Below are 26658 nucleotides of genomic sequence, written 5' to 3' on the forward strand. Positions count from 1 at the left end.
GCGGCTGCTGCTGCTAGGAGTGGCATCAATATATGGCAACCTGCTGCAGCCCTTAAAACTTACACTCAACCTCTGCCTATGTGTCCCATCCTCTGCTCACAAGCAGGTGCCCCAGTAAAATGACCTTAGGAAGGATTCAATTAACCATCCTGTTGCTGTAATGCTCTTTCTTTATTTTTTTTTTCAATTATTTGCCCCTTTCATCCACATACCCTGTCCCAATGCAAGACAACATGAATGAGTCATTGCATTTAAACCCCTCTGTCCAAACACCACTCTGCATGGCACACCACAAGGGTAAAGCTGGGGTTACAGATTTCTCCTGGAGGAGGATATTGAGTCTTGGTCTGATCTTTTCATTTCCAGCTATGTTATCATAGGATCGGCAATTACTGTGAAGAAAAATCTAATTAAAATCTCCTAACACGTCAAGAGTTTGTTCAGCTAAAGAAAATCAAAGGTGTGGGTTTTATCTCATCTCTCTGATGACAGAGGAGGCTGATCTGAATTTGAACTAGAGTTTCTTGCTTGTTGTAATAAGTATGCAGGCAGCCATGTACGATAATGTCACAGCTATTTATTATTGTGCCTATTATTGGTATTACAGTAGCACCTTGAGACTGAAATCAAGGCCCAGATCAGCTAGGCACTGTGTAAACGTATTGTAAAACATAATCCCTCCCTTGGGATCGTATAGGATAACAACATTGCCTTTTTAAGTAGATCAGCAAGTTGAGACACCCCATTTCCATAGAGTGGGAGACGGGGGGACACGACAGGGCTCATGGAGCGTGCTGGCAGCAGGGGCTAAGTGCGGGGCAGGAGTGAGTAGTCATAGATTAATTCATAGACTGGAAAGCAAGAAGTGACTATTATATCAGCTAGTCTGACTTCCTGCATACCAGGCCAGAGCATTTTACCCAGTTACCAATGTATTGAGCCCAAGAAGTATCAGGAAGATTAGGAGTGAGTAGGGGTTGGGTAACGCAAAGGTTAAAGTAAAAATCAAGAAATTGTTCAGATCTAGAGGGTCAAGAATTTTCTGTAACGGGAGCTTATTTTATTTTTATTTTATAGAACAAATCATAGGGGCTTAGTAATTTTGGGTGAGGATAAAAACTGGATTCAGTCCCATCCATATCCTTCCCAACAAATGAACCGCTTTTTTAAAATCACTAGAACTGGCTGACAGTTTTTCACCAAAACTCTTTCTTGACGGGAATTTGGGGTTTTGAGAAAATGACATTATTCACAAGGAGCATTTGCGGCCTGGGGAAAATGACTTTTTTCCTCAAAAATGAAAATAAATTGATCTGGAGTGGTGGGGTGGGAATAAAGGAATTGGGAGACATTACCCCCTTCCTTGGTTGCTGCTTACAAATAATGAACCCAAAACCACCCAGGTTTGGAGACCAGAGGACCAGGCCAGTCACTAGGCATTTTGCTGTTGATTTTATGTGACTGGTGCTTAGTACTATGGTGATGGGCAGCAGTATCAAATGATAAGAGCCGAGCAGAGTAGAGTGGCTGCATTTAAACGGGGTTGATGGAAACCCAGACACCACCATCAGAGCGCAGGCACCACATTTGAAAGCACCAGACCCCTTTATGATCTTTGTTTGGTTCTCAAAGCAGGACATCTCCAAGCTTGGGATGATGGGTGCCTAGCGGAAGGAGAACTCTGGAGAAAGCTGCCCTCGCTTTGCTCAGCACGATGTTCAATCTGCTGATGTGGCTGCAACCCCTTTTCACAACCCAGAAACTGAAGCAGGAATTTGAAAGAACCTAATTAAAATGGGTATTTCTGGGCCTCTGGGGGAGAGTGACTTACTGGAGTTGGTAACATGGGCAGAGCGGGAAAGCTGTGTCAGAAGTGATGCATCATTTCCCACCTGGTTTTATGACTGTTTTACGCTCCTTGGTGTATTGTGCTCGGGAGCCTAACATGGGGGAAACAATGCCAAGTAAGAAACAAGTGCTCCCACAGCAATTATCTGAGCAATTGCAGGATCCTACATGTTGACAAAATAACGTCGAGAAGGTGGATGTGTTAAAATGAGTAAAAAGCAACTAATCAATTACTAGATTGTGAGGAATGTTCTGCATGAACCAATGGAACGTGCAGCAGCCATCACAGCCAGGTGCAAACCTGAGAGCGGATAATGAGCCAGAAGAAGAAATAATTGGCCTTCATGTTGATTTCCTAGCCAACCTGGTTTAATAACCAGGTCCAAATCCAGCTTCCTAACAAGGCTCTGAGATGCTATGTGCTGTCAGAGTGACACTAAATAAAATGCACATCTCAGGAAAACAAAGGGCCAGATCTACTCGCAGGACTTCTCTACATACAATCTTGCACCAGTTTATTAAACTGGTTAAATTGGTTCAAAGCTCCTGTATGGACACACTTAGGCTTGGTCTACATTGAAAAGATGAGCCTGTATAGCTATACTGACAACATCTTCTAATGTAGATGCAGCTAATACAAGCAAAAGTGCCTTTGACATTAGATTACACCAGTTCACTGAATGAAATGTGCTCTATTGGCAAAAGCTGTTAAAACTGTTGTCATAAACAGATAGCTAAGGGTCAATGTCTCTTACACCTGGAAAGAAGTACCTGAAATACCTGACCAGAGGACCAATCAGGAAACCAGACTTTTTCAGATCTGGGTGGAGGGAAGTTTGTGTGTGAGTCCTTTGTTCTTGGGTCTTCTGCCTGTCCCTCTCGGCTATGGGAAGGATTTTTCTATTTCCTGCTTTCTAATCTTCTGTTTCCAAGTTGTGAGTACAAAGATAGGGTTTTTTTTTGTATTTACATGTATGTAGTTGCTGGAGTGTTTTGAATTGTATTCTTTTTGAATAAGGCTGTTTATTCATATTTCTTTTAAGCAATTGACCCTGTATTTGTCACCTTAATACAGAGAGACCATTTTTATGTATTTTTCTTTCTTTTTATATAAAGCTTTCTTTTTAAGACCTGTTGGAGTTTTTCTTTAGTGGGGAACTCCAGGGAATTAAGTCTGTGCTCACCAGGGAATTGGTGGGAGGAAGAAGTCAGGGGGAAATCTGTGTGTGTTAGATTTACTAGCCTGACTTTGCATTCCCTCTGGGTGAGGGGGGGAGAGATTAGCTCTTGGTACTTCTGTTTTCCAAGGCTGGGAATGGGGAGGGTGGAATCCTTCTGTTTAGATTCACGGAGCTTGCTTCTGTGTGTCTCTCCAGGAACCTGGAGGGGGGAAAGGAAAAGGTTTATTTCCCTTTGTTGTGAGACTCAAGGGATTTGGGTCTTGGGGTCCCCAGTGAAGGTTTTTGGGGGGACCAGAGTGCCCCAAAACACTCTAATTTTTTGGGTGGTGGCAGCTTTACCAGGTCCAAGCTGGTAACTAAACTTGGAGTTTTCATGCTAACCCCCATATTTTGGATGCTAAGGTCCAAATCTGGGACTAGGTTTATGATAACTGTCTACACTAGCACTTTTGCCAGCATGAAATGTTGCCTAAAAATCACTCCCATACCTCAGATTGCTCTATTGGCAGTAGTTTCTAACGTAGAATTGACCTTTGGCTTGAGTGGCTTATTTTGGTTTAGTTCTTAATCAATTTCAACTAAGCCAAAATAAACCAGATTTCAAGTGAAATAAGGTGTCCACACAGCTTTTCACACTGATTTAACAATATCTTTACAGTCAAACCTTGAGTTAAACTGGTACAACTCTGCATGCAAACAACCCCTGAATGACCCTGGTGTAAATCTGGAGCCCCTAATTTCCAGTGGTATCATTCCAGCTGTCTAGTTCTGCAAGTCTGTGCATCAAGCTGAGAGCCCTCAATGGAAAAAAAAAATGAAATAACCAGCTCCAGGGCTTCTGCCGATGGTGGTGTTTTCCTGAGGGAAACAGAGGGCTGCAGTGATGAAGAACAGTGCTACCTTTCATTAGCATCAACACTCATTTTTCAAAGGGGAAGGGAATTAAAACGCAATGGTCTCTCTGTCAATTACTATGTTTCTTCTTGGTCTGGTGTGCAGAGTTAATTGTGTCTGATGTCCAGACTGATGTAATCCTTCTCTTTTTAACCAATAATACTACCCAAATTATGGTTATTTGGTGAGCATTTCCACTTTCTTTCCCCCTTATCGGCATGATGGTCCAGAGCCTCTGATATCTGAGCCCCTCCCAGCAGATATGGAAAGAGTAGGTGGGGAAACTGAAGGATGCTCTAGCTAGTGGCAGCCTAAATTTGCCTGAGCAATTCAGGCTTCAGCCACACCCCCTCCCACCACTGGCAGGCCCCCTATGCTTCGTATGGAGCAGGAGGAATCAGAATCATAGGACTGAAAGGGATCTTGACAGATCATGTAGTCCAGTCCCCTGCACTCATGGCAGGACTAACTATTATCTAGACCAGGGGTTCTCAAAGCTGGTCCGCTGCTTTTACAGGGAAAGCCCCTGGTGGGCCGGGCCAGTTTGTTTGGCCGAACCTGCGGATGCGGCAGGTAATCGGGGCTCCCACTGGCCGCGATTCGCCACTCCAGACCAATGATCTAGACAATCCCGGACAGGTGTCTGTCTAACCTGCTCTTAAAAATCTCCAATGATGGAGGTTCCACAACCTCCCTGGGCAATTTATTCCAGTGTTTAACCACCCTGACAGGAAGTTTTTCCTAATTGGCAATCTAAACCGCCCTTGCTGCAATTTAAGCCCATTGTTACTTGTCCTGTTCTCATAGGTTAAAGAGAACAGTTTACCTCTCTCCTCCTTGAAACAACCTTTTATGTATTCAAAAACTGTTATCATGTCCCGTCTCAGTCTTATCTTCTCCAGACTAAACAAACCCAATTCTTTCAATCTTTCCTGATAGGTCATGTCTTCTAGACCTTTAACTATTTTTGTTCCTCTTCTCTGGATTTTCTCCAGTTTGTCCAAATATTTCCTGAAATGTGGTGCCCAGAACTGGACACAATACTCCAGCTGAGGCCTAATCAGCAGAGAGTTGAGTCTTGCTTACAACATTCCTGCGAATACATCCCAGAACGATGTTTGCTTTTTTTGCAACAGCATTACACTTTGGACTCATAGTTAGCTTGTGATCCACTATGACCCCAGATCCCTTTCTGCAGTACTCCTTCCTAGGCACTCATTTCCCATTTTGTATGAGTGCATCTGATTGTTCCTCCCTAAGTGGAGTACTTTGTAGTTGTCCTTTATGGAATTTCAGTCTATTTACTTCAGACCATTTCTCCAGTTTGTCCAGATCATTTTGAATTTTAATCTTATCCTCCAAAGCACTAGCAATCCCTCCCAGCTTGGTATCATCCACAAAGTTTATACGTGTACTCCAGGTTTCTCAAACTAAGGGTCGCCGCTTGTGTAGGGAAAGCTCCCGGTGGGCTGAGCTGGTTTGTTTACCTGCCCCGTCCACAGGTCCAGCCAATCGCAGCTCCCACTGGCCACAGATCGCTGCTCTAAGCCAATGGGAGCTGCTGGAAGTGGTGCAGGCCAAGGGACTTACTGACCACTGCTTCCAGCAGCTCCTATTGGCCCAGAGCAGCGATTCGTGGCCAGTGGGAGCTGCAATCGGCCGGACCTACAGACGGGACAAGTAAACACACCGGCCCAGCCCACCAGGACTTTCCCTATACAAGTGGCGACCCCTGTTTGAGAAATCCTGGTGTACTCCCTATGCCATTATCTAAATCATTGATGAAGATATTGAACAGAACTGTCCCCAGAACTGATCCCTGCTGGATCCCACTTGATATGCCCTTCTGCATTGACTGTGAACCACTGATAACTACTCTCTTGGAATGGTTTTCCAATCACTTATGCACCCACCCTATAGTAGCTCCATCTAGGTTGTATTTCCCTAGTTTTTCATGAGAAGTTCATGCGAGTCAGTATCAAAAATCTTTCTAAAGTTACTTATGTCTCTAGCTAGTTTAATCTCGCTTTGTGCCTTGGCCTTTCTAATTTTGTCCCTACATACGTGTGTTGTTTGTCTATATTCATCCTTTGTGATTTGATCTAGTTTCCACTTTTTGTAGGACTCTTTATTGAGTTTCAGATCATTGAATATCTCCTGATTAAGCCAGTGTGGTCTCTTGCCATGCTTCTTGTCTTTCCTAAGCAGTGAGATAGTTCCTGTGCCTTTAATAATGTCTCTGAAAAACTGCCAACTCTCTTGAACTGTTTTCCTCTTAGACTTGCTTCCCATGGAATTTTACCTACCAACTCCCTGAGTTTGCTAAAGTCTGCCTTCTTGAACTCCATTATCTCCTGCCATTCCTTTAGCTTAAAATCATGAACTCATCATTTCATGATCACTTTCACCCAAGCTGCCTTCTAATTTCAAATTCTCAAAGAAGTGGGATAGAGCTGGCTACGCTGGCTTTTTGTGCCACCTCAGGATTTTGCTGCACAAGGGGAATCCCCAGCTCTCATAATGTGACACCTGTCCCTTTTCTTCACTCCACAAATGGAACAACAGCCAATGAGGATCTGGCCTCATGTCTTTGGGTTAGATAATCCTCTTCCAGGTTTAAGATTCCATTCTGGTTAGATCTAGATGCAGCTGACCACTCCCAGAAATAAGAATTTGGAGAGTATCTTGCAAGTGATTGCTTCTCCTTGTGACCTGTTGGGTAAGGAAACAGTAAATATCAAGATGTTTACTGCAATGAGGCATATGTACTGAATAAGAGAATACAGAAAAAAGAAGTGCTTGTCTTCAGTTTCAAGGCCCTCATGGCCAATCCCCACTCACCAATCATTTCTCATTTGCTACAGAGCTGTCAATGCTCACCTCCAGTCAGTCCATGATACCAACCTCTAATGCCCACTTGTTACATAACGATCTCATTATTTTCTCATACTCCCCCATCTGACATCTCTTGTCTTACATTTGTATTGCAAGATGCCTGGGCAGGGATCATCTTTTTGTTCTGTTTGTACAGCACCTAGCACACTGGGGTTCTGGTCTATGATGGGCACCTATATGTTGCAATAAAGAAGTGAGAGACTTCTGCGTCAGACTTTATTCTTTCTTTCCATCTATGAGAAGCACATGTCTTAGAGCTCTCTGCTCCAACAACACTCATCACCCAGCGGTGAACCAACGACCTACATACGTGTTGGGAATTGGAAGCCGGAAACAGTGAAGTTGTGAAATTGAAATATCTGGAATAGTTTTGGCAACATGTAACCTTCAATTTATTCTGATTGGACCAAATCCTATAGTCCTTAGTGAATGAGAGGTCTTGATCCCATTTTGGTATTGGAAACTGTAACTTGAATTGCTGCAGCTTCCCAGAGAGAAAGACCTGGGAGAGGGCCCTGCCGAGGTATTGGAATTGCATACAGAGGATGTGTTTTGAACCAGCTTGGGCCCAGAGTGATTCCTGAACACCACACCGAACTTCCCTTTAAGAAGTAGTCAATGACAGTTTACCTGAGGAAAGATCTCTGGCTTTGGACTGATGGAAATGGCACCAAACATGAAGTTAGCAATAATGTTTTCCAGAGAGAAATGTCAGGGAGAGTCAGCATCACGCTGCTATGATTCAGCCAGGAGATGGACAGGCAGGCTCTGGGGTTCACACCATCAGGAGATATGGATTTGATTTACTCAAGTCAGACTTCTTTAAGGAATGACACAGAAGGGTATTAAGTAAGTGGAAGGATGTGATTCAGGCTACAGTGTTCTTAATAAATGACACATCAGAAAACTTTGGTTTCTGGATTGCAGGGAGCTGAGGGTCTGACTGAAAACATTAAGGTAATGGTGGCGCTCTAAGTGGTGAGTAATCAAACTGATGACCTGGCATTCAAGTTCAAACAGGTGGTGGTTGAATTCGTCTGTGTGAGACCTGTGGGAATATGCAACAATGTTTTTTTAAGTGACGTAAATATTTCATTTTAGTCTTCGAGGTTCAAGAGCCTTATGTCCTGAAGATAACACCTCTGTTTTATGAGAGCCTCTGAGAGTGTTTATGGTATTTATAATGAGAATGTAAAACATAGGTAGAAGTTGTGCATGGCTTATGATACCAAATTTAAGTATTTGGGGTTGAATGGGATATATATGTTTTGTTAAGAAGGAAGTAGACTGGACACCAAAACAGTGGATTAAAAATTGGCATCAGAGGACTGCGAGGAACAGAAGACTTCTACCTTTCTACTTTTCCCCACTAACAATGTTAAAAAGCTTCAGAACGTGGAGGAAATCTCCCCAAATCTCAGCCCCCACCCCTAAAACCACACACCTTTTGTACTTTGGGAAAATTCAGATTTGCATCTCCTGGATTTCTAACACTCACCCAAATCAGTACTTGGGTTCTGAACAGCCTGAATGCTGGGAAAGTTCCAGTTCAGTACAAACTCTGCCTGTGAATGTCTCAGCTTGGTTCTCTCGCTAGCCTTAGCAAACAAGGAAATATTGTACCAGATGTTACATGGGGCAAAACCATCTCCTGTAATTGCCTTCCCATGGTATATTTTAAATAAATCTTTGTTTTTAAATGAAGCAGCCACTCAATTAGCCCACGATCTTGTTTTTGTATGTTTTATATTCCACAATCTCTCTGATCTTTCCCTCCATGTCCCTGTGATCTTCTACATTTTGTCTTAAATTGTGATAAATTATTAAATGAATATGTGATAAATTCCTGGTGGAACTGACCCTTAGTTAAACACTGCTGATGTAATATACAAATCGTAGTTTTTTCTTAGACAGCAAGTAAAACTCTTCCAAGGAATGATGGATGGCCCATTAATTAAATGTTAAACCTGCTTGTGTAATTCTTTGTTGTTAGTCTCTAGTACAGTCTATTAATAAAAATTGACCAAGTAGGAATATTGGTAAGCAAAACTGTGGTGACCCATTCCTTCTCTGTAGTGAGTGAAGGGTACTGTGAAATTACCTGGTCAGCTAGTGGGCATGCATACATGCATCACACATCCATCCTGTGTACGTGCATGGTGTAGCATGTATATAGATCAAAATATGTGTGTTGTGCTCTGTATGTATCTGCATTTGTTTTGCATGCACATGGCTCATGTGTGGCCATAAAATGTTTGCATACATCAGCCTGAACATGCATGACTTCTGGAGGAGGCCCACGTCATCCAATAGCGCAGGGATTGGCAACCTTTCAGAAGTGGTGTGCCAAGTCTTCGTTTATTCACTCTAATTTAAGGTTTCGTGTGCCAGTAATACATTTTAACGTTTTAGAAGATGTCTTTCTATAATATATAACTAAACTGTTGTGGTATGAAAAGTAGATAAGGTTTCTAAAATGATAAGAAGCTTAATTTAAAATTAAATTAAAATGCAGAGCCTGCCCCCCCCAGACCAGTGGCCAGGACCCGGGCAGTGTGAGTGCCACTGAAAATCAGCTCATGTGCCGCCTTCCCCTGCAACAGGGGATACTAAAGATACCTACAAATGGCTGTCTCACTGTAGGCCTGGCTTGCTGTGGGTATACACAGAGCATTGCCTCTTATTTCATCAGAGAGAAAATATGTAAAACAACATTCATCATCAAAATGCTTTGCATTAAAAAGTTCAGTGTGAGTTGGGGAAAATCCAACAAGGGCTTGTCTACATCACAAAGTTGCAGCGCTGGTGAGGGGGTTACAGCGCTGCAATTTAGGAGGTGTACACATCTGCAGGGCATCACCAGCACTGCAACTCCCTGTTTGCAGCGCTGGCCGTACTCCCGTTTTGTCTCGGGTGTAGAGGATCCAGCGCTGGGTAAGTGTAGACACTTACCAGCGCTTTTCTTGACCTCCGTGGAATAAGCAGGTATCCCAGCATACCTGAGGAAGCCTCTCTAGTAATCAAGCAGGTCTCCTTCCCCGGTTTGCTCTCGCGTTCCCCGAACCCCTGTGCAAGCAGGTCTCCTTCCCTGCAGTTTGCAGGGGGGGTCGGGGAACGTGAGAGCAAACCGCGGGGAAGCTGGTCTCCTTCCCCGGTTTGCTCTCGCGTTCCCCGAACCCCCCTTGAAGCCACCCAACAGCGCTGCAGTGTGGCCACATCTAACACCACTTGCAGCGCTGGTTGCTGCAAGTGTGGCCACTCTGCAGCGCTGGCCCTATACAGCTGTACTAATACAGCTGTAACAACCAGCGCTGCAAAATTGTAGATGTGTAGACATACCCCAAGACTCAGACAGTAGTCTGGGGAAAGTGAATTTAGTATCTTTAATACCCTCTTAGCCCTTCATATAGTCTGCACCCATTGCTGCTAACATTTTTTTGTCATTCTCTCATTTTCTCATCCAGAAAATTATTTCACTTTATTATTAGACACAGAATTCTTTTTCCCAAGCACTACTGAATTGGAAAGAATCTGGCAGGCCAAAGCAGGGGCATTTTCACGGAAGCTGGAGCCATTAATGACGTCTGTGTATAGATGGCAGCCCCTGAGACATCCTGTTCAGTTTGTCATTATACAGATTAACAGGCGGTAGATGCATAGTGCTGTGATTCTTCGCACTGTGCGGCGAAATAAGGTTTGGTCAGCTGTAAGTGCACATTGCATTCCCAATGCCTGATACCTCCTAATGATGTGACAGGTATGGGCTCATGGGGTGTCGAGACCACAGGCTGCTTCCAGAATGAAGCTTTACCATCACTTTATCACAGTGTATGACTAGCAAATAATTAGTTATGTGAATTGAGTGAACATGATCAGGAACACCACAGAGTGTCACCTATTTTTAGAACTTGAATCAAACCTTTTTACATGAAGATTCTGAGAAGTTTATATACAGTTTTCTTTCCTTTCTTGTTTCCAGACTGGAACAAAAGCAGCCACCAGCCAGTCTGGAGTCCTGAGAGAGTCTGTGTCCTCTTGGGTCAGAGCTGGAATCTTGTAAGGAAGCCTCTTCTTTTGAGATTTCCAGTCCCGTTCTGTAGACCTAAAAAATTCAGATCAGCTTTTGAAATACTGGCTGTTTAGCAGAAACCCAAACAAAAAGCTTTGGAATTTGAGTTTTCCCCACATCTTTATATCCAAGGAAAAGCAGGCACTGATGGACTCTTATTGCTAAACCCAGAGTTAAAACACTCCACCTCGAAAAGCTGTTGAATGAGTTAGTCTTATGGCTTGATCCTGTGTGATAAACTCTTGTTGGCTTCAGTGGCAGTTCCATGTGCAGAGCTGTTAGACTATTATCCAAGATGGGCAGGTATGTTCCCTAGCCTCTGTTTTCCAGAAGCTGGGAATGGGTGATGGGATGGATAACTTGATTATCTTTTCTAGTCATTCCCTTTGAAGCACCTGGCACTGGCCACTGTCAGAAGACAGGATACTGGGCTGGATGGAATCATAGAATATCAGGATTGGAAGGGACCTCAGGAGGTCATCTAGTCCAACCCCCTGCTCAAAGCAGGACCAATCCCCAACTAAATCATCCCAGCCAGGGCTTTGTCAAGCCTGACCTTAGAGATTTTTAAGGAAGGAGATTCCACCACCTCTCTAGGTAACTCATAAAAAGTTTTTCCTAATATCCAACCTAAACCTCCCACACTGCAACTTGAGACCAGTACTCCTTGTTCTGTCATCAAGTACCACTAAGAACAGTCTAGATCCATCCCTCTTTGGAATCCCCTTTCAGGTAGTTGAAAGGAGCTATCAAATCCCACCTCATTCTTCTCTTTTGCAGACTAAACAATCCCAGTTCCCTCAGCCTCTCCTCATAAGTCATGTGCTCCAGCTCCCTAATAATTTTTGTTGCCCTCTGCTGGACTCTTTCCAATTTTTCCACATCCTTCTTGTAGTGTGGGGCCCAAAGCTGGACACAGTACTCCAGATGAGGCCTCACCAATGTTAAATAGAGGGGAATGATCACATCCCTTGATCTACTGGCAGTGCTCCTACTTATACAGCCCAAAATGCCATTAACCTTCTTGGCAACAAGGGCACACTGACTCATATCCAGCTTCTCGTCCACTGTAACCTCTAGATCCTTTTCTGCAGAAGTGCTTCCTAGTTCTGCAGAACTGCTTCCTTTGGAACTTTGTTCTGACCCAGTGTGGCCATTCCTATGTTCTTATGATTAGGGTTGTAAGCTTCTCACCAATCAGGATTAATAATAATACCTAGCTCTTAGATAGCATTTGTCATCCATAGATCTCAAAGTGATTTACAAAGGAAATAAACATCAATATTTCCATTTTACTGATGGGGAAACTGAGGCTCAGAGCAAGCAAGTGCCTTTGTCCAAGGGCACCCAGCAGGTCAGTTGCAGAGCTGGGAATAGAACTCAGGTCTACATTACCTACAATGAAGGCAGTTAAGTTGGGGAGGCAGTGTTATCTAGTGGATAGAGCTCTGGTTTAGGAGACCTGAGTTCTATTTCAGCCTCAAAGGCTGGTCGGCAGGATGACCTTGGTCAAATCACTTTGCTGCTCTGTGCCTCAGTTTCCAAATCTGTAAAATAGAAAAATTGATACTTACTTCCTTTGTAAATCACTGGGAAAGCTCTGGATAAAAGCGAGGTATAATTATTACATGATTATCACACTGGCTTAAAGCCAGCCTGAGAGATGATAATCAGACCCAATATCAGTTATCAAGGAAACTATATAGTAAAGAATAGACAGTCAGGGTTTTATACTAGAGAAGATCCAGAACTAGAGTTTAGATTTGGATCTGCAGCCAACTTTCTCCTAAGTCTGGTGTGTGATTCAGTTCTGAGTCAGTTTCTGATTATACTTAAGTATTATAAAACTCTGAATTGGACACAATTTTCAGCAATGTCTCACTTGGCAGTGCAGTGTTGTCAATTAAGTATTAAACTTTAGGCAGCCTTAAAGAAATTATCCCTTTAGTTTTAATTAACACTCATGGTGGATAATGCTAATTCCCTTCACTGGCAAATCAATGGTCTGATTGGATTCCCCAGTGTAATGTGATCCAAAACCCAAAGTCTTAATGGCTGGAAAGCAATTGGATTCCTTTGCCAATCATTTATTTCAGAGAACATCATTATCTCGCTGAATACTTTGAACCTGGGTAAACACGGTTTCTCATTCTTACCACATTGAGCAGGTCAATCAGGCACAAATCTTATCACATTACTGATGGCAATGGCAGCCAATATCCACAATGTGCTGAAAACCCTTTTTAACTGTCACTCCCTGGTGTTGCATTTAGGCATTTTTCATAAATATACCTTAAAATGCTTCTCTGCTTCTTTATTTAGATAGAAGTCTTTTAACCTCTGTTCATAATCAAGATTGGCAGGAAACATCAACGGCTATTGTCTATACTGTGCCTGCTCCATGTATTAAGATGGAGAACTTTCATTTAAAATGCTATTAAACTGGTACCTTTATAGCACCTTACTGCTTACCCAAAATAGCAAGTACAGTATTTATTAATTATTATTTATATTGTGTTAACTCTTAGAAGCCCCAGTCAAGGATTGTGCTAGGTGCTGTGCGAACACAGACCAAATAGGCGGTCTCAGCCCCAAAGAGCCTGCAATCTATTTAGAATCCTAGGACTGGATGGGACTTCAAGAGGTCATCTAGTCCTGTCCCCTGCACTCATGGCAGGACTAAGTATTATCTAGACAAGTGCTTCTCAAAGTTGGGCCACTGCTTGTTCAGGGAAAGCCTCTGGCAGGTCAGGCTGGTTTGTTTACCTGCCACATCCACAGGTTTGGCTGATCGCAGCTCCCACTGCCTGTGGTCCAGGCCAATGGAGGCTGCAGGAAGTGGTGTGAGCCGAGGAATGTGCTGGCCACCCTTCCTGGAGTAGCGAACCATGGCCAGTGGGAGCCATGATCGGCCGAACCTGTGGATGCAGCAGGTAAACAAACCGATCTGGACTGCCATGAGCTTTCCCTGAACAAGCAGCTGACTGGCTTTGAGAAGCACTGATCTAGACCATTCCTGACAGGTGTTTGTCTAACTCACTCTTAAATCTCCAATGATGTATATTCCACAACCTCCATAAGCAATTTATTCCAGTGCTTAACTACCCTGCCAGTTAGGAAGTTTTTTCCTAATGTCCAACCTAAACCGCCCTTGCTGCAATTTAAGCCCATTGCTTCTTGTCCTATCCTCAGAGGCTAAGAACAATTTTTTTTCTCTCTCTCCTCCTTGTAGCAACCTTTTACATATTTGAAAACTGTTATCAAGACCTCTCAGTCTTCTCTTTTCCAGACTAAACAAACTCAATTTTTTCAATCTTCCCTCATAGGTCATGTAGTATAGTCACTTTTGTTGCTAAAGTGGGCAAGAAAATTGGAGGCTTGCTTGAGGCTAGCTGACACTTTGAATATACCTATTTATATTTTTCTAAGTCAATATAAGTCAGTATCTAACTTGTCTGTCTTGTTTCACCAGCTCAGATAACAGAAGCAAGCCTAGGAAACATTCCAGATGTGGAAAAGACAGTAAACAAGTCACTGTTTAGCTCCATTTAGATCTCTGCCATATTTTAAAGCCTGTCTTTTCTTTCTTATAACAGAATGGGAATATTTGCCTGACAGCAGATGTTGATCCAAATGAGAAAAGGGTCCACTTGGTTCTTCTGAGTCATTCAGACAGGTTGATCACTAACCCAACTGGAGCTGGGAGGATCCCTCTGGAGGGAGAAGATTGAAGATGTGGGCTAAGCAGTCTGGAAAGAGCAGCTGTAGGACCAGCCTAGTCTGGGGAGAAAATTTGAAGTGCTAGAGCCAAATCTCACAAAGAGGTGGCTGGGGATGAGTTTTTCACCAACACTGAATATGGGCTTTGTTAGAGCAAATTGGAAAAGGCAACGCCTGTGCCATTTATAGACTTTGGTACAGAGCAGCTTAAAAGCACTAAACATTGTGAATATTCCAGTCTCTCTGTGTAGAGGTTGGCAGGTGATTATAAGCTTACATGGAGATGGAAAAAATGCCGTAGTGGACAGGCACAAAGCAAAAGGTGTGAATATTGCAAATGTTGTGAAATATTTCAGAGACTGACAAGAGCAGCTATAATTTTGGATTAAATTGAGAAGTAGGTGGGCCAATTTAAGAAGACTGTCAGGAACTTTTTATGGATTGCAATTTCTTGTTTATTCTTTAAATGGTTGCACTATTTTACAGTAAATATACTCTTGGAAACTTGAAAATAACAACATGTATTGCCCTATGTATTTTAGCCTATGGAGCTAAGACATTGCAAATATTCACTTTATTGATGCCCATAAAAAACCTTAAGGCATTGCAGTTCCAGCAAGAGTGGTCAAAAAAGGCTAGATCTTCAGGTCAATGGTCAGGATTCCAGCTGATCCTTAGAATGATTAACCCACATAAGAGAGAAGAAACTCAAACTTTCCTATTTGTTCTTCCTTTGGGAGTATGGTTCAAAGGAAGGTGAAGGAGTCTCCATTAAGACCAATCATGGAATAACCTGCCGAAGTCTTTCCCTAACCCCAGACAGTTTGTGGCTGGCTCATGTCCTGAATCATAAGGCTTTAGATGGCAGTTTTTACATTTCTAGGCTATTTTATTTCAGCACTGCCTCCAATCTCCCATTTTCACAAATGGGAGAAAGCGTCACCCATATGAATTCTGTTGGCATGTGGGTGACTAAATGCAAGGGAAGCCAGCACAACAGTGAGTAGGAGTGATCTGAGAATGAGGCAATTTAGGAGATTCACTTAAAAAAAACAACTTAGGATATGGGCTCATGCCCACCTAACCCCACTCTGTTGTTGCATTTTTGTTATATAATTACACACACACACACACACACACACACACAATACATTTTATCAAGCTGTCTGGAGTGGTTCAAGAGCATGAGTGCCAAACTCAGGGCAGACTGTTACAAATCAGGGCCCAAACCCCAAACCGAGTTTGAATTCTATACTTAGATTCCACCAGCCAAACATCAAGTGTGAACTCCTCATGCACTATAACTGCCTTAAAATGGAGTCCTGGGGGATTCTGGTCTATCTTGCCACCTAGGTGAGCCTGCCTTTATGATAGATAGGTCTCCTACACCAAAAATCACAACAATAGTCAGGTTACTCCCAGTCCTAAAAGAACCAGTTACTTACTCCAGCTCAGTTAAACCCCGGAGCTCACACCAAAGACAATGCTTGTAGCTAATCCTATAATAAACCAACTAAAGATTTATTAACTAAGAAAAAGAAATAAGAATTATTTACCAGGTTAAAGCAGGTAAGCACACACACAAATGAATTACAGTCTTAGGGTATGTCTATACTACCTGCTGGATCGGCAGGTAGTGTTCAATGTTTCATAGACTCATAGACTCATAGGTCAGAAGGGACCAATATGATCATCTAGTCTGACCTCCTGCACAAGGCAGGCCACAGAACCCCACCCATCCAATTTTATAACAACCCCTAACCCAGGACCGAGTTATTGAAATCCTCAAAATTGGTTTGAAGACCTCAAGCTGCAGAGAATCCACCAGCAAGCGACCCGTGCCCCACGCTGCAGGGGAAGGCGAAAAACCTCCAGGGCCCCTGCCAATCCGCCCTGGAGGAAAATTCTTTCCCGACCCCAAATATGGCGATCAGCTAAACCCTGAGCATGTGGGCAAGACTCACCAGCCAGCACCCAAGAAGGAATTCTCTGCAGTAACTCAGTTCCCATCCCATCCAACATCTCCCCGCAGACCATTGAGCAGACCTATCTGGTGGTAATCCAAGATCAATTGCCCAAATTAACGATCCTATCATAACATCCCCTCCATATACTTATCAAGCTTTGTCTTAAAGCTAGAAAAGTCTTTTGCCCCCACTACTTCCCTCGGAAGGCTGTTCCAGAACTTCACTCCCCTAATGGTTAGAAACCTTCGTCTAATTTCAAGTCTAAACTTCCTAATATCCAATTTATACCCATTCGTCCTTGTGCCTACATTAGTACTAAACTTAAATAATTCCTCTCCCTCCCTAACGTTAACCCCCCTGATATATTTATATAGAGCAAGCATATCCCCCCGCAGCCTTCTTTTGGCCAGGCTAAACAAGCCAAGCTCTTTGAGTTTCCTTTCATAAGGCAGTTTTTCCATTCCTCGGATCATCCTTGTAGCCCGTCTCTGAACCTGTTCCAGTTTGAATTCATCATCGAGGATCAATTTATCGCATCTCATCCAGATGTAATAAATTGATCCCCGAATTTTGACGCCTGTACTCCACCTCGGCAGGTGGAGTCAACAGAGGAGCCGCGGCAGTCGACTCGCCACCATGAGGACAGCCAGGTAAGTCGAAGCAAGATACTTTGACTTCAGCTACGCGAACAGTGTAGCTAAAGTTGTGTATCTTAGTTCAAAACACACCTCCCACCCCCAGTGTAGCCCAGGCCTTAGGTTCCAAGAGATGGTAGACCAGGGTCAGCAACCCTTGGCACGTGGCCCGCCAGGGAAATCCACTGATGGGCTGGGCTGGTTTGTTTACCGGTAGGTTCGGCCGATTGCAGCTCCCACTGGCTGCGGTTTGCCGCTCCAGGCCATTGGGGGCGGCGGGAAGCAGCATGGGCTGAAGGATGTGCTGGCTGCCACTTCCAGCAGCTTCCATTGGCCTGGGACAGAGAACCATGGCCAGTGGGAGCTGCAGTCTGCCGAACCTGCGGATGCTGCAGGTAAACAAACTGGCCCGGCCACCCAGCAAATTTCCCTGTTGGGCCGCATTCCAAGGGTTGCCAGTCTCTGTGGTAGACACGTCTATAATAAGCAAACTGCAGCTGTCCTTAAGGGCTCACCCAGGCCAAGCACTGGGGATATATGCTTAGTAAGCCTTAGCCCTCAGAGTCCAAGCAGCATAAAGATAGGTTTGGGGGTTTTTGTCTAGGATTTTTATTCCCTTCCCCCAGAATTCAAGCTGATGGGACGAGTCCATGTCTCCTCTTTGTGGGGGGAGCCAGTGGAGCGACTGGGAAGGAGGGGGAGGCAATCAACAAAGGCTTGTGTCCTCTGATGTTCCACAGTGGCCTATGGAAACCAAATGAACCTTCCTGTGAGCAGGTTCTAACACCTTCTGCAATAACCTGAGGCAGGGGTCTTACCGACAACAGCCTCCTTCACTGTACAGCCATGAACACTCCCTAGAGCACATCCATCTTGCGCACTGAATAAGGCAGAGGCCCAGTGAGGAAAGGAAGTATGTCATCTCTTCAATTAAATGTTTCAAGTAGTTTGTATAAAATATGTCACTAGAGATGCAAATGAAAATGACCAACTTTATCAAGTGCACTTCACATTGATAAATGTCAATCTTTTACTCAAGCAAAATTGTTCTAACTGAGAAAACATCAGTCCAGGACTCAGCTTCAGTAATTACTATCATCATCAGCCATGTTCTATTTTTCACCACGAAGAAGCTCAATCAAGCCCATTTCCATTGTAAATTTGTTACTAGTGGAGTTCAGACTGGTGTCATCAGGAAATGGAGTTTCAATCAGCCCTCTGCAAATAACAAAAGTGGCTCGTTGCAACAAAGGAAAGATGTTTATCTATTCTGGGAGAATTACTTTGGGAAAAGAAGGAGAATAATTGTGTGGCAACTATTAAAAGGAAGGGACAGGAAACATCACTGTGCTACAAGTAAACACATTCTATCAACAGCAGTGGCTGCTTTTTCTTCTTACATCAAAATTAAGGCAGCCATAGATACAAAAGAAACTGACTAATCACATGTCTCTTGTACTCACTAAGGAAGTAAATTAAGGTACTGCAGAAAGTCTGTACTCTGCTGATTTAATTCAATTTCAGTTTATAGTCTGGTGGAAGCAGGAACTTTCTGCAATTGGCTGCCCTTGCACTGAGAAGTGTACTGAGAGACTGCTGCAAATCCGCCTGAATCCTTTCCCCTCAGGTCCTGTTAATGTATCATGATCCCACCTTTGATGGCATGACATCCCTAGTCAATATATTTAACTGAAATTTTTAACGAAGTATTGGAGACCCAGCCAGTTGTGCATTCTTGACAAATTCAGGGCCAAATCCTCAGAGTAGGGCATCTTGTGCTGTGCCACTGACATGGCTTGTCTGCAAAAATCTGAATATGTAGCCCAGGGAAGATCATGTTAGAGAATGGGTGATCCCAGAGTGAAGTGCAATCAGTACAGGGACTTGGACCTTGGGCATTGTACACCATCCTAGTTGCTGGCATAGTGTGGAAAATGGGAATGTCAGTGTTAGTTGGGATGCCCCCAGGCTAAGTTAATCCTGGACTAGGTTGGTGTCTTGTGGTTGTTATGGACCAGTCTGGACCTGGCTTTGCCACTGGCCCTTTGTCTGTCATGTCCATTTAGAATGTAAGTCCCTGCTCAAAGCGCGATCTCGATATGTTTTGTACAGCTCCAAGCACAATGAGGTCCTGATCATGATGGAGGCCTCCAGGCGCTACCATGGTATTAATTACAGGGATCCTACATATTCAGAGCTGCTTCCAACCTGCTTTTAGAGCAGAGCGAATAATATACAGTGAATGATTTTATTCAATGAATTTGGCCTCTGTTTCTGTTTGTGAATTATCTGTGAGCAGCTTACAATTGTCTCAACAAGGTGGGAAGTCTCAAGGGAAAATTTTCCAGCAGGCCTAGTAACAGATAAATAAAATATAATGTAACTATTCTTAGCTAGTCACTAGAAGTGATGAATGTACTCTGATATTCACCTCTGAAGCCATCTTTTCAGAAGATCTGCTCTCTTTGTGCATTTAGAGTTGCATCTGCGTAGATTAGCCACAGAAATAATATTTTATTCTTGTCAATCTCATAGGAACAGCAGCACTGTGAGAGACCAAACTGGAGTCTTTTCTGGGTTGTGCAACACCAGCAGAATTGTTAATTATGTGTCAACTGCGACCCAATTGTCTTGAAATTATGCCCAATTATGCCATGTTCTATCAGTGAAACTTTCTGGTTTCCCTCTATTTTCCCCTTTAGGGAACATGATTCTTCTTAACTTCCTTGGTCCCAATCCTGCAAACAGTGAAGCTCATGTGTAATTTTACTCACATGAGCAGTCTCATTGATTTCAATGGGTAATCAATATTTACTACCAGCAGGAGTACACGTATGTGTTTAAATGTGTTCAGGATCAGGGCTTTTGTTTGTACAACTACATCATCAATAGCATCAGCGTGACTATGTAGTACTCTGGACCTTACTGGGCAAACTGCCATTGCTGTATTGAAATCAACATAGCTGTGGCAATTTACACTAGCTAAGGGTCTGCCCAATATGATTTAGTTGACTGCAAATGAAGTGCCAGGAAAACAGAGCACTTTTTTGTAGCTTTGTTTTCTTTTCTGCAGAAATAAGAGTTACTGTTTTCTTTAATTTTCCTCTTGCAAACTGGTGAGTTATTTATTCTGATGTTCAAATACATGACACCCTTCTTTTAAATCAAAGCACTGTTGTAAATGTTTTCAGCCACCAATGCTCAGTTAGTGGAGATTAAAATTCAAAGACAGTCCAAGAAAATATTAAGAGCAATCTCACTTGTCTTCATTTCTTTTGCCTTCTTGGTGGTTCATTTCATTGAAATATAAAGACACATTTGGGGAACCATGTGGATAGCAGCAAAGAATCCTGTGGCACCTTATAGACTAACAGACGTTTTGGAGCATGAGCTTTCATGGGTGAATACCCACTTCTTCAGATGCATGTAGTGGAAATTTCCAGGGGCAGGTATATATATGCTAGCAAGCAAGATAGAGATAACGAGGTCAGTTCAATCAGGGAGGATGAGGTCCTGTTCTAGCAGTTGAGGTGTGAAAACCAAGAGAGGAGAAACTGGTTCTGTAGTTGGCAAGCCGTTAAGGATTCCAATGCAAAAATCAGCATGAATTAACAAAGCATTGTTATTTAATCATGCGGGAATAATTTACAGAGAAATGTAAGTGGCAAAAACATTTCAAATTGATAAAAAGTGAAACATTCTGCTCTAGAAAATTTCACTTCTCCATTGAAATATGCAATGAAGTAAACTATGTGCAACCACTTGGGGCTTGCCGCTACAGCTCAGCAGAGGGCAACAAGTCTGTTTTGCAGCAACTTTTGAGGTTCAAAATGTGGTTTTTGTGTGGCATTGGATGAAAACTAGACCAAAAATGGAATTATGGCAGAGACAGAGGGGTGCATATCCCACTCTGTAGCCTGCTAGTTGATTTTGGAGTTCATTAAACAACAAACCAGTGAATGAGGAAGGAATAAAATTTCCATTAAAAAAATCTAGACAGCCTCCATGGTGAACTGTTGTCCATAGATTTCCTCTGTTCTCAACCCCCTCTGCTTCTAAGGCACATCTAAAAATTCCTGTTTTCATAATAGTATGTCCCTAATGAGGGAGCCTCTCTAAACTTTAATATGTACAGTTAAGGCCCTGGCCTAGGAGACGGGGATCCAGGTTCAAGTCCCTCCTCTGCCTGATTTAGAGCTGTGTTTTTCAGACCAGTTCACTCCAAATCAGTGGCTTGAACTTGGGTCTCCCACATGGCAATCGAATTTCTCTTTGTGCCCTTGACCCAAAAACCTTCCAATTGAAAGTTGTGTGGAAAATGACATGTCTCCATGAAGCCTGTTGGCTTCCAAACAGCAGAACTCACAGAAATTTCATTTTGATGAAAAATTGTTCCAACCAGGTCTGCCAGACTGTCTGTGATACAGGCTGCTTTTAGCCCTATCAAGTTTCTTTCTCTTTACTCCTCTGATCAACTTCAACTCGGATAGAATCTGTATTAGGGCTTGTCTACACTGAGCAGTTTCTGCACAGTAAAGCAGCTTTTATATATATATGTGTGCGTGTGTGTACGTACCTAGGAAGCTATCAATAAGGGATTATAGCACACATACATACTGAACGTGAAATATTACAGCATATATATGTGAAATGGAGAAAAAAAAACCCTAACCACCTAAATTTCAGTAACTGGAAAAAGCAATTTTATTGCTAAAATCAACTTTTCCCTTCTTCACTCAGGTCAGACAGTGTACCCCGGGGGGGAGGGAGGGGCTAAGATTGGCAGGGAAAAGGTAAACCTCCTCCCTCTGTATGGAGCATGGACCACAGATGCCTCCCCTGAATGCAGGGTGTGGGGAAATAACAGGGTTGGACCAGCTGTAAGGAATGAATTAATTTACCATCCCCCTTACCTCTCACACTCTATAAGAAAGTTGAGGAGTGAGATGCTAGAATTGACTCTAGAAGTGAAAATTAGGAAGAAGTTCTTTAGGAAGGTGGGTTGGGCAGAGAGGGGAGTGGAAGTCTTACTGACTCTGGAGCTTGGGTGAAATGAGCCATATTTCCAACATTTTCTTTGGTTTTAGCTGAAGGCTGCCATGCCTCATGCCTGGACTTTGGCTGAAGGAAGCCTAATTGTACTTGCATTTGGTTTAGAAGGGGAAGAATCCTTTACATTACTTTTTCTTTTTTCATATTTAAACTAACACAAAAGTGCCTGAACTGGGGGAGCATATTGGAGAGGAGGAGGGCTCTTCTTCCTCTGATCAGTGTCCTGTTACATCATTGTAAAAAATGATAAAAGGTGCATTGCATGGTATTCAAAGCAGAAATACATATAACTTTCCAGGAAGTTCTTTTTTTTTTTTTTTTCTGATTCTTCCACTAATAATGGGAGGCCCTTTATAGGTTTGAGGTACAGGCTAGGACATAGAAGGTCCAAAAATCTGATTGTTTATCCAAATCTCTTTTGGTCTGGAAACTATGAACTTTCCTCCTTTTGGGAGGGAGTAGTAAAAAAAAAAAAACAAAAAAAAAAACTGTCTTGATACTGCAGAAATGATCTTGCCTTTGCTATTTGAAGGCTTTTCATCAATTTCCAGTCAAACCCAGGAGGTAGGTCTCTCTGCAAAAATAAGGCTATTATTGAGAGAAAACAGACTCATCTTAAATAATAAGTGGCTTTGAAAATGGAATGTCCGGCACTTCTTATGTTTTTGCATTAAAACACAATACAGAGACGTGAATGTGTCCAAAATGAAACCATGAAAACTTTTATATGAACACTGATAATTTTTCATACCTCTAATGTTCATATTTTTCCTTAAGACCTCAGACATATTTGGCTTGTGTTCAGTTCAAGCTCAGGGTGATAAACTTGGCCAGCAGGAGTCTTCATCTTAAACTCAGATTTACGTGGGCATTGGAAACCTGCATTTTTTTACACTCATCACATGATCTATGTGAAGCTCAGAATCTTTAAAGAATCAAAGTCCCTTCAAATATGCAAGCAATAAGCTGTGATTATCAATAACAGTAAGATGCTTTAGGAGGATTGCACCAACATAAAAGCGGTGCCCAGAGCCAAGCCAGCTATTATGGACTTATAGCTATTTCTGTAAACTGCAGCTTCCCAAATTCAACCTGAAAAGGGAATGCAATGTTCTTCTGATCAAAGTATTTGCTTATTATGAGCTAGCTGTTTGACCTAGTTTTAAAATAGGATGGACTGCTGAGGGCCTCATATTCACATTCTAATCACCAGAGTCATGTAAAGTGGCCTAAGTGTAAATGAAAATCACTCCCAAAGTGAAGAAGTGATGCATCAGTGACTGAGGTGCCCATCTGGGCATGTGTGACATACTCGTTACTTGGGATGCAGAGTGCAATGACAAGTTAATAACATGTCATTTTAAAATTATGTTCATGAATGAAACCAGCGATCTCAACTTATGAGATATTTCCAGCCCATTTGTCTCTGTACACACAATCGCTTCCAGACTTGGGCTGCTTCTGAGTAGCAAGGGATGGCTCTCAAGGGGTCCATAATCTGGAAGTAGGACAAGTGTCTTCAAGAGAGGAAGGATTGTCCAGTGGTTAGAGCACTACCCAAAGAGTTGGAAGACCTGAGTTCAATTCCCTGTTTTACTGCAGACTCCCTGCGTGACCTTTGGTCTCTCCCTGTGCCTCAGCTCCCCCTCTGTAAAACTGGACTAATAGCACTGCCCTACCTTGCACAGGTGAGAATGAGAAGCACTCAGGTACTATGGTGACGGGGACAATATAAGTACCTACCTGACACAGATAGAATTCAAGTGTGAGTGACCTCAGGTGTTCCAAAACAACAGGCTAATAAATTACAATGCTGCTCCATGAAGCTCCCCCGGGAGTGTACATCACAGGTGACATATAATGCTGTTAGCATGTTGGTTTAATCATTCTAATGCTGCAAATTATCACACCTTTGCGATTCTAATTCTTTGCAGCTGACCAGTCTGCCCTGACTCACTGCTGTCAGTGATATTAAATGTTCCAATTTAATGAGCTCACAGCTGTAAGGAAATTGCTAGCCTCCCAGCCTCATCTTCTTAACAGCCTACCTAGAGCAATGACAGTTTCCAAATTCCCAGACTAGTTAAGAGGCTGCACAGTCTAGCGAATAGGATGGTGGTGTGGGAGCCAGGACACCTGCATTCTACTCCTGGTCCTGCTGTGTTTTCTCTTTATCTGTCTTGTCTATGTAGATTGTAAATGCTTTGGGGTGCGGACTGTCTCACTGTGTTTATACAGTGCTGAGGACAATGGGACCCTCTTCTTAGTTATTGCTTCTAGAGGCTGCTGTCATATAAATCATAATAAATGAGAAGGTCACATCCTGCGGCTCTCACTCAGTCCAAACTCCCATTTGGCCTTGAATTTGAAAAATCCATTCCAGAGGATATTTTTGCAGTCCCCCATATGTCTAATGTTAGATTTCATTTCTCTGCAGTCACCAATTTACTCTGCCTGAGAAACTCCCAGTATTTTCCTCATTTTAAGCTTGAATAAAGGGACACAGAAAACATGTGCATCAGAATTCAGTGCATTAGCTAATTAAGTGCATTTTTTACTGCTTTTTTATTCAAACAAATTTCTTTATATTGGCTTCATTATCTGCCATTTGGCACATTTCTCTCTTCCTTTGGATAGCTTTGTTAATTCCATTCTCCTCTGGGGATGATGCCGTCTCTTCACTGGCATCTTAAATTGTGGCAGGGATCAGAAAAACATCTTGAATCCTGCTTATTCGTTTTCCGGTAATGCCTCCCATGCTAAATGATACTGAAAACTTCTCAGCACCATAAGCTCAGCCTGACATGACATCAATGCCAGCCAAACTTGCAAAGGGAAAAAGGATTCTGGAGCCAGAATTTTACTGATAATCAGGGGACAGTAGATATGGTAAAACTGGGTGCTGTTTTCTCTTCTGCAGGTATAATTTTTCTGCATTACTGGCAGTAATGTAGTACTGGGGGTAGCTCAGTGGTTTGGGCATTAGTCTACTAAACCCAATGTTGTGAGTTCAATCCTTGAGGGGGCCAGCTTGGGATTTGGGGCAAAATTAGTACATGGTACTGCTAGTGAAGGCAGAGGGCTGGACTCCATGACCTTTCAGGTTCCCTTCCAGTTCTAGGAGATAGGATATCTCCATTAATTTATTTTTATAGCATAAACTACACTTTTTCTGCTGATTAAATAAAGAAATCAGACCGTGAGGATGCAATAAGGATGCAGATACAGGCAGAGGCAACTTTTTGGGAACAGACTGTCACTGACTATAAATTTATATAGAACAATCAGACTCAAAATGCATAATATAAATGACAAATAATGAGTTTTTCTCTATGCTTTTACATTTGTTTTGTTTTAAAGGGACTCTGATTTCATCAGCCCTTCCAAGATGCTGCACTGTGAATCTCAGAGAGCCTTACCATTGTTTAAGTCTTGCAATACTTTTATGAGATAAGTAAGGGAGATATATAAGGATGACTTCATACATCAGTGAAATGCTGCCAACTCTTGGGGTGCAAAGCGACATCTAACTGCATGGTAATGCTACATAGAAGTGGCAGGACAGCAAATTCGGGCAAAAAGCTATAGGCAAAGAAAACTGCAGAGGCCATTTACATTAAACAGAATTCAATTGCCTGAACTGGAAGTTGCCACGCAATCATTAATGAACCCCACAACTTTCTTCAACCTATTCTGCTGCATTTACTATGGAAACTATCAAATGGATACACAAGATAATGATGATTTGTGAGCTGGGAAGCCAGAAAACCACATGTTCAATGTATATCATGAGACAGCTGCTAGATTTGTATTAGCATTGGCAGGTGGGAAAGTGTCACTGAGGGCCCACAGTTCAGGATATCTAATACATAGACTGGAAAGACACTTACCAGCCACTTGTCAGTTTCCTGACCTTAGCAGAACCTTGACTTTCAGCTTGTTGGGATCCCTCTGAGACCTTAACCTCTTGGTTCCAAAGAACTCAGCTCAATTCCAAACCTATCTCTTGGGTTTCTGTATTGGCATATAGTCAGGAGCGGCGCCAGGGTTTCTGACGCCCTAGGCGGACGGCCATTTCGCCGCCCCCCGCGGGTCCAGTGGACCTACCGCAGTCATGCCGGCGGACAGTCCGCTGCTGGATAGGCTCCGGTGGAGCTGCCGCAGTATTGCCGGCGGGCGGTCCGCTGGTCTAAAGGCTCCGGTGGACCTACCGCAGGCATGACTGTGGTAGGTCCGCCGGAGCCTTTAGACCAGCGCACTGTCCCCCAAAATGACTGCAGCAGCTCCACCGGAGCCTTTCCAGCAGCGGACCGTCCGCCGGCATGACTGCCGTAGGTCCACTGGACCCACATGCCGCTCCCCCGACAAAATAGCCCCCCCCCAAAAATTCTGGCACC

The 26658-nt window shown here is 43.0% G+C and overlaps 1 long non-coding RNA gene across 1 annotated transcript; it reads right to left on the reverse strand.

The window, feature by feature from the left end:
• Positions 1-6000: 6000 nt before the first annotated feature.
• On the reverse strand, positions 6001-26327 carry LOC115635293. Its single transcript, XR_003996556.1, has 3 exons — positions 26152-26327; positions 10772-10920; positions 6001-6635 (listed from the first exon to the last, which is right to left on the reverse strand). It is a non-coding gene; the product is annotated as an uncharacterized LOC115635293 (long non-coding RNA).
• Between the last annotated feature and the right edge of the window lie 331 nt (positions 26328-26658).

Source organism: Gopherus evgoodei, chromosome 14, assembly GCF_007399415.2.
Source record: "Gopherus evgoodei ecotype Sinaloan lineage chromosome 14, rGopEvg1_v1.p, whole genome shotgun sequence".
NCBI classification, from domain to species: domain Eukaryota; kingdom Metazoa; phylum Chordata; order Testudines; family Testudinidae; genus Gopherus; species Gopherus evgoodei.